At 41.1% G+C, this 12,250-nt stretch overlaps 1 protein-coding gene across 1 annotated transcript in view; it reads left to right on the top strand.

Moving 5' to 3' along the window:
* Window positions 1–12,250, top strand: part of EPDR1 (ependymin related 1) — a 34,945-nt gene that overhangs the window by 684 nt on the left and 22,011 nt on the right.

The following is a 12,250-nucleotide window of genomic DNA, read 5'->3' as shown; positions in this document are numbered from 1 at the left end:
ATACAGATATAGGTTAGATATAGGTATAGATGATGTAGATTAGATATATAGATGTAGGTATAGAGATATAGAATAGATATATAGAGATAGAGATAGAGATATATAGGTATACAGATATAGATAGATATATCTTGAGAGATTTATAATCAACATTGTCAGTTATTTTACCCTTGGAGAGAATTCCTTTCTCCCAACTATTCTTTTCAAATGGAATGGGAAACGACTCCAAAAATACTGCCCAAAAATGTGAGGTATAATGGGTATAATGAAGAGATTACACTCAAATGCAGGAATAATGCTGCGGGGTGGGGGTTCTAGCCCAGCAATTTGCTAACAAGTTTGAGTCCCGTTTTCCAAGCTCTCTGGCCGTGCTCGGTTCCTGCAAGTGCTGAGGGAGTGCAGGGTGTCAGGATGCATCTGTTACCTGTGGTGCAGTGTACTCGCCCGCATTGCACAGCCCTGCAGGGCCTCCCTGTTTCAGTTTATACAGTATGTGCCTGTTAAGCCCATAACTAACCCCTCAAAATCCCTGCATCATTGTGCATTTCTTGAACTGTTGAAAAATAAGCATAGCAAAAAGCTGGCTGAAGAAGGGCCTCTTTCTGTCTCCTGAACCTGCCAAGCTCAGGCCCTGACAGGCTGGGTGGAAGAAGTGACTAGCCCGGGGAGGCCTGCCTGATTGAGACGTTTCTGGGTACCGAGCATCAGTAACTCGTAGACACCACGTCAAGACATACCTGCCAGCTTGAGGGTAGCCAGTCTGCCTGTACCTCCACCTCTCCCACCTAGAAATTGTTCAAGTAATAGTGCATTGGTCCTGGGGATGTATAAGCCAAGGTGAAGATGAGCCTGCAAATGCTGTATCATCCGAACTAAATGGTCTTTGCTATTGAAAGATCAATATTCCTCTTTGCTTCTGGCTTTTTTCCCTGACAATGATCGATTTCTCACCAACATCACAGTCATTGTTTTAATCTTTCCGAAGTGTATGCTCTTCCTCAGTCCTTTCCCTGACAGTCAAAACACTCCTAAAACTGTTCTATGAGTATCATTTTCAAGCTTAGCTTTCCCTCATCGTGAGCTTTTTTTCTTTATTATTGTTTTCATGTAGGAGCCATATGAGGAATGTTAAAGGCAACATATAGTTGACTGTTTGTTGGTGGCCTTCTAACATACAACATAGAGTCTGACAATGGCTGTGCTCATTACTTTCTTCTAGAAGTCCTAGGTTGACCTTCATGTTTGACAAGCATAAAACTGCACCACAAAGTCTGATGCAAGCCTTTTCTAACTTCTTAGTTGTACTGAGCTCATTTCTTGAAGCTTATGTTTATTTTATTTGAAAACTTTATTTTAGGATTGAATAGTTATTCTACATTTTCCACTCTGGGGCAAATTTTGGCTTTTGCCAAGATCTGCTCTTTTTACATTTTTCATAAATATTTGCTCTGGACTCAGTTTCGTCTGGGCTGATAGTGCTAGAAAGAGTCAGAGCACGGACAGGTGCACTTGAAGCGTCTCTCTGTTGGTTTTTCCCATATTAGTTTTTTGTTGTAGGCAATCTCCGACCTCATGGATCCCTGCTGTTTCCAGGCTGACCATATATTTTGCCATCCAAAACTGGAGGGTGGTTTTGTTATGTGCGCAGCTAGTGTCTGCTAAGGGCGTGACCCAGCTTCCATTGAAGTCAACGGAAAGACTCCCATTGATTTCAATGTGTGTTGGATCACATCTGGAGTTGTGATCACAACTTCATTTCACTGTGGACACAGTGAGTCATAAACTGAAGCCTTCAGAAGTTAGAGGCGAGGGGATTTATCCTGCCTTTTGAAAAATAACCTCTCCCCCACTCTGCTTTGACGTTGGCAAGAAAAGGGTAATTACGCCTAGGCAGTGACTACAAAAGCAACAAGAAAAATAGCGCTGTCCTGGTCTCTAAGGAAATTTCAGTGTAAATTCTCATGAACGGACACATTTTGCTCCTATCAGATGTAACTTACATGCAGCAATCAGGGTTGGCCAACAACCAAATTTTTATCCAAAGCTTTTTCTGAAGCTTGCGAATGTGGACCTTAATCAGACACAGCCCTGTTTAAGTTAGTTGACTGAGGTTAGTCAGGGACACAAAGATCTGTCTGTGTGGAATGGCTTGCAGGCTCAAAACCACAGGAAAACCCAAAACTTTCAGTTTTTATTGTAGATATATGTTTCAAATTCATGTAATTTGCTATGTGGTGTTTTCATACCTACATCAACCCAGTGTTTTAAGTAAACTCCCGAAAAATAACCATAAGGTAAAGATCCCATTGCTGCTTTATTAACATCACTTCTTTGTCTGGCAATCATTGCAAGAGCACCCGAGATGCAGTGACTGCGTTGGTAAAGGCTGCCCGCTCCCCATCGGCCAGCTGTAGCATTGTCACTTGCCGCCTGGGCACACACTGTAGCATTGTCACTTGCCACCTGGGCACATGCCTCGCTTGCGGTACGACCAAGCGGAGCCAGTTGTTAAAGCAGTTATTGACGGTTGCTTCAGCCAACTTGTTGGGTGTGTGTTTCTCTGGGTCATACTGTTGACTGCCTGTTTCAGTTTAGAGCATAAGAACTACCAATGGTGATCCTAGGTTGAGCTTTTCGGAGGAAAACCTACTCCAGTTGGATTCATTACTAAGCTTTCTTTTCTTTTATAGCCCCAGAGTTAGCTACACTCTGCATGTTACGTTTTCTCCAGTGTGCCTTGCCCCACTGCTTCTTTCCCCTTTAGGATCAGGATTTTGGACATAGACAAGGAGGGCAGGGACAGTCTTCTCTTTTGGTTTCATGTAGCGCTCAACTGATAACAGGAGAAAAGAAAACAGATGTCTTTATTGAGTAGATTGTGCCATTTCCCGTTTGGAAGAGGTCATGCCAGTAGGGTTATTATATGATGTGAAAGGAGAGCACTTGAAACGGTTCCCTAGAGCTCTTGAGGCAGAGCTGTGTCACGTTACCTGTTAAACACGGGATGTGTTTTTTTAATCCTTTATTGCCTACTACATGGAGTTACTTCCTCTTTTCCTATATGTATATCATCCTTTCCTTGCTCTTGTTCAACTCACTGTTGGCCACCATCTCAGGACACTTCACAAAATAGGCAACAGTCATCAGCAGGATTTTGTTGGTGGTGCAAAAGTGTTTAATTTTAAGGTAGTATCTACCAGTTCAGATTTGAATATGACATCACTGCAAACCAGTTAGAAATCCTGGTGCTCCAGAGGTCTAAACCAACAATCCTACTGACTGCATTGTGGCCAGAACTTCATGTATCTTGCATCACCTTTCAATTTTTTTGAGAAGCAGAGCAAGAAGTGTTCTTCCTGGCACTGCTGAAGCCACTCAACAGACATTAGTGCTCAGTTATGAAGGAAGAAAAGCATCAAGTGGGGAGCAGAGCAGAAATCACGCAGGGGGTGTTTGAGGGCTGGGGTATTACTTATCACACACCATATTCAGAGTTTCACTGTTACCTTCCATACTATTTTTCACAGAGTGATTTTCAGGGGAGAGCCAGTAACTGTCCTATGAGAAATACGGTGGGAAGAAAAAAATTTCCATGTGGTCAGGAAAGTCCGAAGGAGGAAGAGAATTCATTTCTCTCTTCTATGAGTGTATTTTAACAGTAACCTTCCTGGGCTGTTGTGCAGTGTGCAGCACATTGGGATGCCTGTCTGTTTGAGACTGCTAGGGTTATTGTCTTAACAACCATCACTGCAGAGCAGAAGAACAACCTGATATCGTATCAGTGTTTATTTAAAACCAGAACTACATGTTGGTAATTTCTTTAACTTCAATTGTATTTGTGAAAGACAGGCACAGTTATGGGCAGGATTAACTCCTTCACATGGTTACAAAAACTGCTGGTACAATAGAGGCGCAAGAAAGCTGCATTTAGAAAATTAGGACTGTTATTCCAGCAGGCTGTTTGCATGCATCTGTCAATCCCTGTCCTTGACTGAAGAGAAGCAGAGTATGGTCAGGTGCAAATATAACAGCATTCATCTGGAGAAGAGGTGATGACTCTTCAAAATAAACAGAGTGTGGGCACGCGTGTCTGACTTAACTACTTCTTAGTCGTTTTAAGGATGTGTGATTGTAAAGGAAAAAACAGTGGTGTCTGACCTATTAAAATCATATAATCCATCCGTTCTGTGGTCATTATGGTGACTCAACAGGCTAAGTATTGAGCTGCCCTGAGCGACTGCAAATTTGTTTCCCAGACTTGGTTTTGGGAGTGGTTTCTGCAGCTTAACGTTTAGGGGAATGAACGATGGTCATGGGTAAAATTTTCAGAATTGGCCAAGTTACTCGGGAACCCAAGCCCCATTTTTTAAGAGTATGTAGAGCGTGCAGACTTCTGAGACCTTTAATTTGCAGTGAAACATAGAACTGAATTTTCAGCAGTTTCTCTAATGTGAGTTTTTGGGGTCTAAAATGCTTCATAAGCTACTGTGTATATAAGTCACTTTTGAGGATAAGAACTAAAGGAAGGTATTCAAACCTTCAGCATTTACTTTCCTGCCATAGGTGTTGGGTTCTTTCAGGTGTCTGCTGCAGGTAATGACTGTGCATTTGGAAACGTGGCACTGAAAAGCTGCTCTGATGGATGCGGGCTGGCAGTCAGATGCTAGGCAATAACCTGAAGTACGCAGCAGTTGTTCTAGTGAGAGTTGTGTGCCATTGGGGTACAGAAGGTTGGCTGTACAAGCCTCAACTTTTGCGTTTCTGTCGTAACCCAATCTATGAGTCTGTTTACTGAGTCCCTCAGTGATGCTCCCTGCCAAGGCGGCTGGTTCCTTGAGGAGAGCGCTATACAAGGAAGGAGCTGTGGCCCACTAGGGCTGCGTGGAGGAGCATCGTGTCTCACCTAGACTGTTGATTCTGTTAGTTTCTGCCTATGAGAGGCAACAGCCATCTCCCTTTCCAAGTTCTTGATCTTGTTGGAGGTCGGCCAGGCTATACAGTTCAGGGAGGCAGTGAAGCTAATCACCTTCATTGTTACAGGTGGGCTGGGTGGTAGGAGATGAAGCTGTTGAAAGTCTTCAGCCATTGAGCTGTAGCAGTAACAAGCAAGTGGACTCTATCAGAGGAAGCTGGGAACTGCTGGTTTAGCAATGCTTTTGCTGTCTTGTGTTTTATGCTTTTCATAGCTTCCTTGGACAGCAGCGAGTGGAAGAATTGTAGAAAAAAAAATAAAAAGAAAACTGAGTATGAATAAAACAGATTAATTGCTTTGAGATACCATATTCTGCCTAGTGTAGCGTTCTCAAAACCCGTTTATGCTAAGTACTCTGGAGCCATTTCATACGCTACCAAAACACAGCATCCACCCACACTGCAGAAAATAAACTGGCTCTTAAGTTTGAAAGAGCAGGATCAACAAAACCCTTCAAAGCTGGAGAGAAAATGTAGATAAGCAGTGTCCAGGGTCCCCAAATTGATAATTTGCTGGAGTGCTTATTTGGTGTGCCTAGAACCCGCTGCCAGACTTGATGGGGTCATTACTATCATATCAGTTATAGATATTGTTGTCTGGATGTTCTTAAAAAAATAGAGATTCTCATCAAGAAGTTTTGTTTTTCTAAAAATCATTGTTAAATGATAGCCACTGGCACCATAGTGCTGTGGATGCTAGTGGATGTTGGCTTAAGACTTTTATCCATCTGAACCCTTTAAAGTTAGGGGAATACTTTGTCCCTTGTATAGTATCTTGTCTGTTTGAACTCCTTGGAATAGTCTGTGTTTGCACTGAAACATGACTCATTTTGTACTATTGGACATTACCATAAAAACTTAAAGCAAAACCAGGACTGCATCGAAGGTATAATATGCCTACATTTCTGTAACTCAGATCAGAGGACCAGTGTTTTCACAAGATAAATCCCTGTCATTTACTCTCTTTTTTTTTTTTTTTTTTTTTTTTTTTTTTTTTGGTAGAGACAGCGTAGAGATGAATAGAGAGAGAGATTCAAGCTCAGAATTTGTTCTATGCTCACAGACAGCACGCAGACAGTCGATGGTGACGTGACTGCACAGCTAAACAAACACGATGAAAGAAATCTTTATATTCATGATCTTATTTGGGCTCCGTTCAGCTTGAGACCTGATGTAATTCAGATGGCACAACTGGCAACATCACACCTATTCTCACAGGACCAAATGCCATTTGTCTGAAAAAGTATCTCCTCTGAAGGATAAATCATACTCTTCTAATTTAGGGCTGATCTTGCACTGCTGTGAGCTGAGGAAAAACTTGACTGTACATTGCTTTCAGAGAAATCTGAGGGATAAAAGTATCCAAAAGATACTTTTTTTTTTTTTTGGATGCATTAGTCCTTCAATTGTAATCTGTTTAAATTAAGAATCCAGGTCTCCTTACTGTAAAAGGACCAGGAATTTAAAACAGTTTTAGGTATTCAAGAGAGCATTTACCGACATGCCTTCCGAAATGTGTCCGTTTGTGCGAATCTTTCCTGTCTGTAGGCTCTCCATATCTTCCCATTCCAGTTTGGTCCCCTGCAATTACAGTGCATGACACGATGGGGTGGTTCAGGGCACAGTCTCTTCCCACTGATGTCTGTCCACCAGTGGCTGTAGCTGCCCTGGACTGAGCGGTGGGTGTGTGCCAGGGCTCCCTTCATTGCAGGGTGAGGGAATATGCTCCAGTATTGTCCCAGCAGCTGAGAAGCGTCTGTGGCATGTTCCCAGGAGCAGGATTTAGGAGGTACTACTGCGCCCTGGAATTTGGAGAGAGCTAAGAGCAGGGGACACACTGAATTGTTCAGTCCCATGGTTTATCTTCTGTGTGCAGCTGAACTGCATTTCCCTTGATAAGCCAGAAAGAGAAGGGTTTTGAATATGATGGCTACATATGTTAGACTTGAGAGCATACTGAAAAACTGAATAGTCTGGGTTAACAAGCAAAAGATTTTCCCTTTTTTGCTTACTTTTGTATCTCAGGGCTGCAAACTTAGGGAAATCGATGAGAATTTTGCCTTTGGCACAAGGTTCTCATCCCAGGCCTTTATGCTAGATGCACGTTTGTAACTTATGGGGGAGGTATGGACTAGAAATACATTTCTCTGTTTCCAAGTCAAACCCGGCCTCAATTCCTGAGGTTGGTCTACACTGCCAAAACTGAAACCATCATTCAGCCTCTAGCCTTATTGATGACTAAGCAATAGTATAACTGTGGTGGACAACTTTTAGTATTGTGTCATCTCCGTGGAATTGGAAGATGTAGTGATAAAACCTGTGCCTCTGAATCTGGTCCACACCCTGCCTCTGCCAGCACTTCCAAGGATTAATTTTGGTAGGGGATTGCCAGTTAGGGGAGAGGAAGTATTCAGGGAAGGATGCAGAATGTTTTAATTATAAGACTTTTCTTTTTTTTTAACCTTCCCTGCATTTCATTTTGCAATCCGTTTGTTCACTGATGTACTTAATTTTCATGCTACTGCTGTTCATTTGTTAGTACCACTATTGATTTGTTCATGTGACAAGAGAATTTATGTAAGTTACAAGTTTATTATGTTGCAGTTCAGAGGATGCTCTTCTTGTGCTTTTTCCTGTCAGAGGTCATCCTGCTCTGAAAGTTTTCCTCTTCATCTAGAGAACTGATTTGTTTTGCATATCAAAAGATTTTTCCATTTATTAACTACGTGGGACAGGTTTTCAGCTGGATGACATTTTCATAGACAAGTGAAGTCAGTGAATTTATGCCTTTATCTGTATGCCAGAATTGGAAGAAAGGTAGGCTTCAAATATCCTTCTGTCTTCTCCATTTTGCTATGAACTGATGAATAAACCTGACATGATTAGATGTTTCAATCCTGGAACAGACATTGGCATAGCAAATGTTACTGAGTTATTCAAAAAAGCATAAATACATTTCTCTGTCACGTAACATGGGAGAAGGCTAAATTTAAAGGAACTTTGGGAAAGAAGAATGCTTGCCACAGTGGCCAGGTGTCATGAAGACGTAGGAGTAGCAATAAGAGGCATGTAAATAAATGTGTAAGATTAGAAAAAGATACAGTCTTAGAAATGGACTGGTGACACTGAGATCAACATAGAAGGTAGGACAGGGTTTTCTTCTTAGGACAGGATTTAGGCATCAAATCTGTGCAAAGACTGGAGGAAAGGGTCTTTTCCCATGCCTGTCACACTAGGGCTGCTTTCTAGAGGAACAGACTTGTGGCCATCTGGCCAGTGAGTTCTGGGCTGTGGATCGTGGATCTGTGTAGCTGCAGCAGCAGCAATCCAACTCCTGACCCTCATGTTGGCCAACTGCGTCCCTGTCTTCAGACAACCTTCAGGTTGGCCTTCTCTGTAGATTTGCACGGAATTGCATGCTCAGCAACTTGCCGAGTTTTCTCTCTCAAAGTATTTTTACCTGTTGCTCTTCTTAACTCAAAAAGGAAATTATTTTCTCTGCCAAAGTGTTTTTAAGGCATGGTATAGTGTCTGGTGTGCTGGGGAGGGGGAATGTCTGGGTGAAGCGGGGCCACCTTGTGCAATGTTTTGCCTGTTCTAGAATAAGGAGCATTGTGCCTGGCATGGCATTGCATAACCTGAAGGTACCACTAGCCAGTGAAACTTCTCCTCATCTCTGCCAAGCAGACCTGTTTCTTTCAGTTGTTTTTGCTTACTGCCTCACTTTTATGGCCCTGGGGAGATGCATGTGTGTTGACAAGAGATCTTAGATTCCACAGGGAAACTGTGTGTTCTCCCGAGGCTCTGGAGGATGGCTTTTTGCCAATGTCATGGTCACTTTCTGATTCCTGAGAGTCACAGGTCAAGCACAGGGTTTTCTGCCAAGTGTTTGTTCCCATGCATGAATGTGCAGAAGGCTCAACATGTGAGACAGTCCTTGTTTTCAGGAGTGTATTAATTTCCGGAGTTGGTACCTTTTATACTTTCATACCCAGGAGTAAATTAGGGGTTGCCAGCAGCAGCATAACTGTCCTTGTCCAAAACCTGATTTATGACAGGTGGTAATAAAAAAGAAAGAATCACTTGTTTTCATCTGAACTTGCACTTTTTTTCATCTTTTATAAATACAGATCCTTGACAAACATTTATTTGAGAATCAATTTAATCATTCTTTTGAAGGTTAAGTGCACACATTTGGCTTTATGTCCCACTTGATTATGAAAAGATGCTTCCCCGTACCACAATAAGTGAATTAAGAGTAATTTTTGCAATTCTTGCTTTTGCTCTGAGAATGTTGTTAGCAACATTCCTACAGTCAGTAGACCTGTTCCCATAACTTTAAAATGACCATATTTTTGCTTTTTCAAATTTTGTTTTCAGATTTTCATGATTTTCTGAATTTCTGGCATCAGAACGTGAATTTGGCAGGCACTTTCTTCTTGTACAGTGCTCACACTGTAGTTATTACAATTTTTCAGTCTTTGGCTACTAAGATTTCATATGTCTCAGGAGCTACTCCTTATGAAATTTACCCTTTCATTCTGGCATCATCCAGACTATGTTTTGTGGGCCAAATCCAGCCCAGAGGGAACTTCAGTCCAGCCTTCTGCCTTTCCCCTCTGAATAGCTCCTTGTAACTCTAATAATTGTCTGTCACTTGGATCTCCTGTGTTGCGTTCCCTGTGTCCATGTCAGAGGAGGAGAAGGGACTGGATTCATAGCTTGAAAATTACCACAGCCAATCACCCCTGTGGATGAGGGTCAGAGGTATGCACTGCCATATTGGAAGAGTAATGGAAAAGTCACCAGTAATATGGGCAGATGCCACAGCGAATGTGTATAGCTTCTTTCTTTTTAATTTAAAAAAACGCAGGGTTGAGTGATCTTGGAACATCATTTATTTCTTGTCTGACCAAAAAAACCTGTAAGGTTTTGACAGTTAAGAATATTTGGATTATCAGATATAATTGATAGATACCAAATTATTCTTAATCTGGAGCTCTGACTGCATTTTTTTGTAAATAAAAGAACATGTTTCAAAACTTGATAGAAATACGTGTAGAATTGCATAACTGTCTGATCAACCTATATGTCCCCAAAGAGCCATCTAAAAGCTGCAAGTATAAAAGCATGTGAGGTTTCTAGAATTCTGGAAGAGTAGTAAAAATCTGAATTGCTGCCTTCTTTTGGACCTTAGAAGGCTGAAACTGTTTTGCTGTAGCTCCTCCCTAAATTATAACAAAAGCAATCTCTTCATTGCAGTTGAGATTGTCTTTTAATATGAAATATCCAGCAAGTGGCTTATCCTTAAGTTCATTAAACTCATTTGCCCTTCTCAAATGGAAGGTAATATTGCATACTTACTGGATATCTTATTTTCTACATGTATTATTATTTATCCTGAGGACAGTTCATAATGAAATGTGATATTGTGACTGATAGCAAAACAATGCAGAAGACCAAAATTACCACATGTATTGCAACATCCCATATTAAGATTACTTACGATGAACCTTGTTCTTTTACTCCATTTAAAAAATAATATTGTAAGAACGCCCTGCATATTTACCTTTTGGTCAGTTGAATAGTTCACAAGTAATTCATTCCAAAAATGGCTTCACTGACCCTTGTTGATTGACTGCTTGTGCAGTAATGTGCTCTTCAGAATCTGCTTCTTTGTAGCTATTGCCAAATATTATTTCATATTTTTGAGTGTATGTTCAAAACACACTGTCAACTGCTTCGCTGGAGTTAATAGTAAAGCAGAAAAAGTTTTATGACATCTGTAACTAATATTTCAGGTTGTCTATTGGGAACAAACTCTTCTCTAATAGATTTTTTTTTTTTAAGAACTAACTTACATTTTCTTAAGATTTTGATGTGGTGAGAAAAAAAAAAAAAAACGAAACACCTACACAGAATGGTACCACTTACCAGCAGGATAAAGAACAAAAGCCTCTGCCTTTGTTCTGCTCTGTTCTTATTCTGAGCTTGGGACCAGTTGCAGAAAAAAAAAAAAAAAAAAGGCAAATGTTCTGTATCAGCATAAGATAGTAATGAAGAGAGCCACTTACAAGACTTTCCACCAAGGTTTCAGTCTCCGATGTTGCCCATCTGTTTCTCTGTCAGTTCTGGTACATTCACACTTAGGAAGCCTCATCTGCTGTCCTCCTGTCGGTTCTTTGTGGGAGTTCACAGTGAGGTTGCCGCTTCATCTGAAAATCAGATGGCTCAGTAGATAAGAGGGTTCCTAAAAATGTGGTGTGCTTGGCATTTGCCATTTACTTTGGTGAAACCCTACACAGGAACGCTGGTGTGAGACCTGTACAGTGAACAGCTGGGAATTTCTCCTTAAGTAGTCTATCTGCATGGAAACCTGTTGTTTGTATAGATACCTGTTTCAGAAATAAATGTTTCTGAGGGGGAATGGCCAGATTTTCCCCAAAGTTTTCCAAGGGCAGTTTTGTGCATGGCAGTGCTAAAGGCTTTTAAACACTCATAAACAACACTCTGGAACACAGAGTCGATGCGGTGAATACAACAAGGAAAGACCTAATTTTTCATTCTTCCAGTATCTCCTAATACCATTTGCAACTGTGGTTTTATCATATTCAGATACTTTTCTTGCCAGGAAACTTATGATTCTGCCATACTTTCAGGCAGCTAGCATTGGAAAGTTTGCTCATGCTATGCAGTTATGGTAATTCTCAGAGGATGTTTATTATTTGGAAAGCAGAGTTCCATACAGGATGAGGAATTCTTACTACAATTAGTTCCCAAATTAATGTATCACTATTTAAGTAGATCCAGATTTGTTGGCCTACCTCTTCTCTACAAGAAATACATTTCTTTTTTCTTATCTGAGATGGCATCTGGGGACTTGGATGCCTCCTTGTATCAGTTTAAATGCCTGTGAACAAAGACATACATGGATTTGCAAAGTCGGACTGGTTTGTTACCCTACCTGTCCCAGAAAAGAATGAAAGGGACAAATTAGGATAATGTGCTTGATAAAGTGTGAAGGTGTGCCATCTCCTGTACTTTTTTATAGAAGGGGAAAAAGAATTAGGGAGAATAGAAGGAGACTACAGGTGTGAGAGTGGAGACACACCTTGCATTTTGTTTATCCCTATTGCTATTGAAGAGTGAAAATGTAAGGGACCATCTAACTGCCTCAACATAGCAGACGATAAAAAACTTGCTATTTTTTTAGCTTATCTTTGGGTCTACCTGTCTCCGAAGCCAAATGCAAGCATGTAGATATTGCTTCTTGATACAT

Source organism: Athene noctua, chromosome 2, assembly GCF_965140245.1.
Source record: "Athene noctua chromosome 2, bAthNoc1.hap1.1, whole genome shotgun sequence".
Classification (NCBI taxonomy): Eukaryota; Metazoa; Chordata; class Aves; order Strigiformes; family Strigidae; genus Athene; species Athene noctua.
The sequence above is the reverse complement of the archived record's forward strand: the minus strand, read 5'-3'. Positions and strand labels throughout refer to the sequence as shown.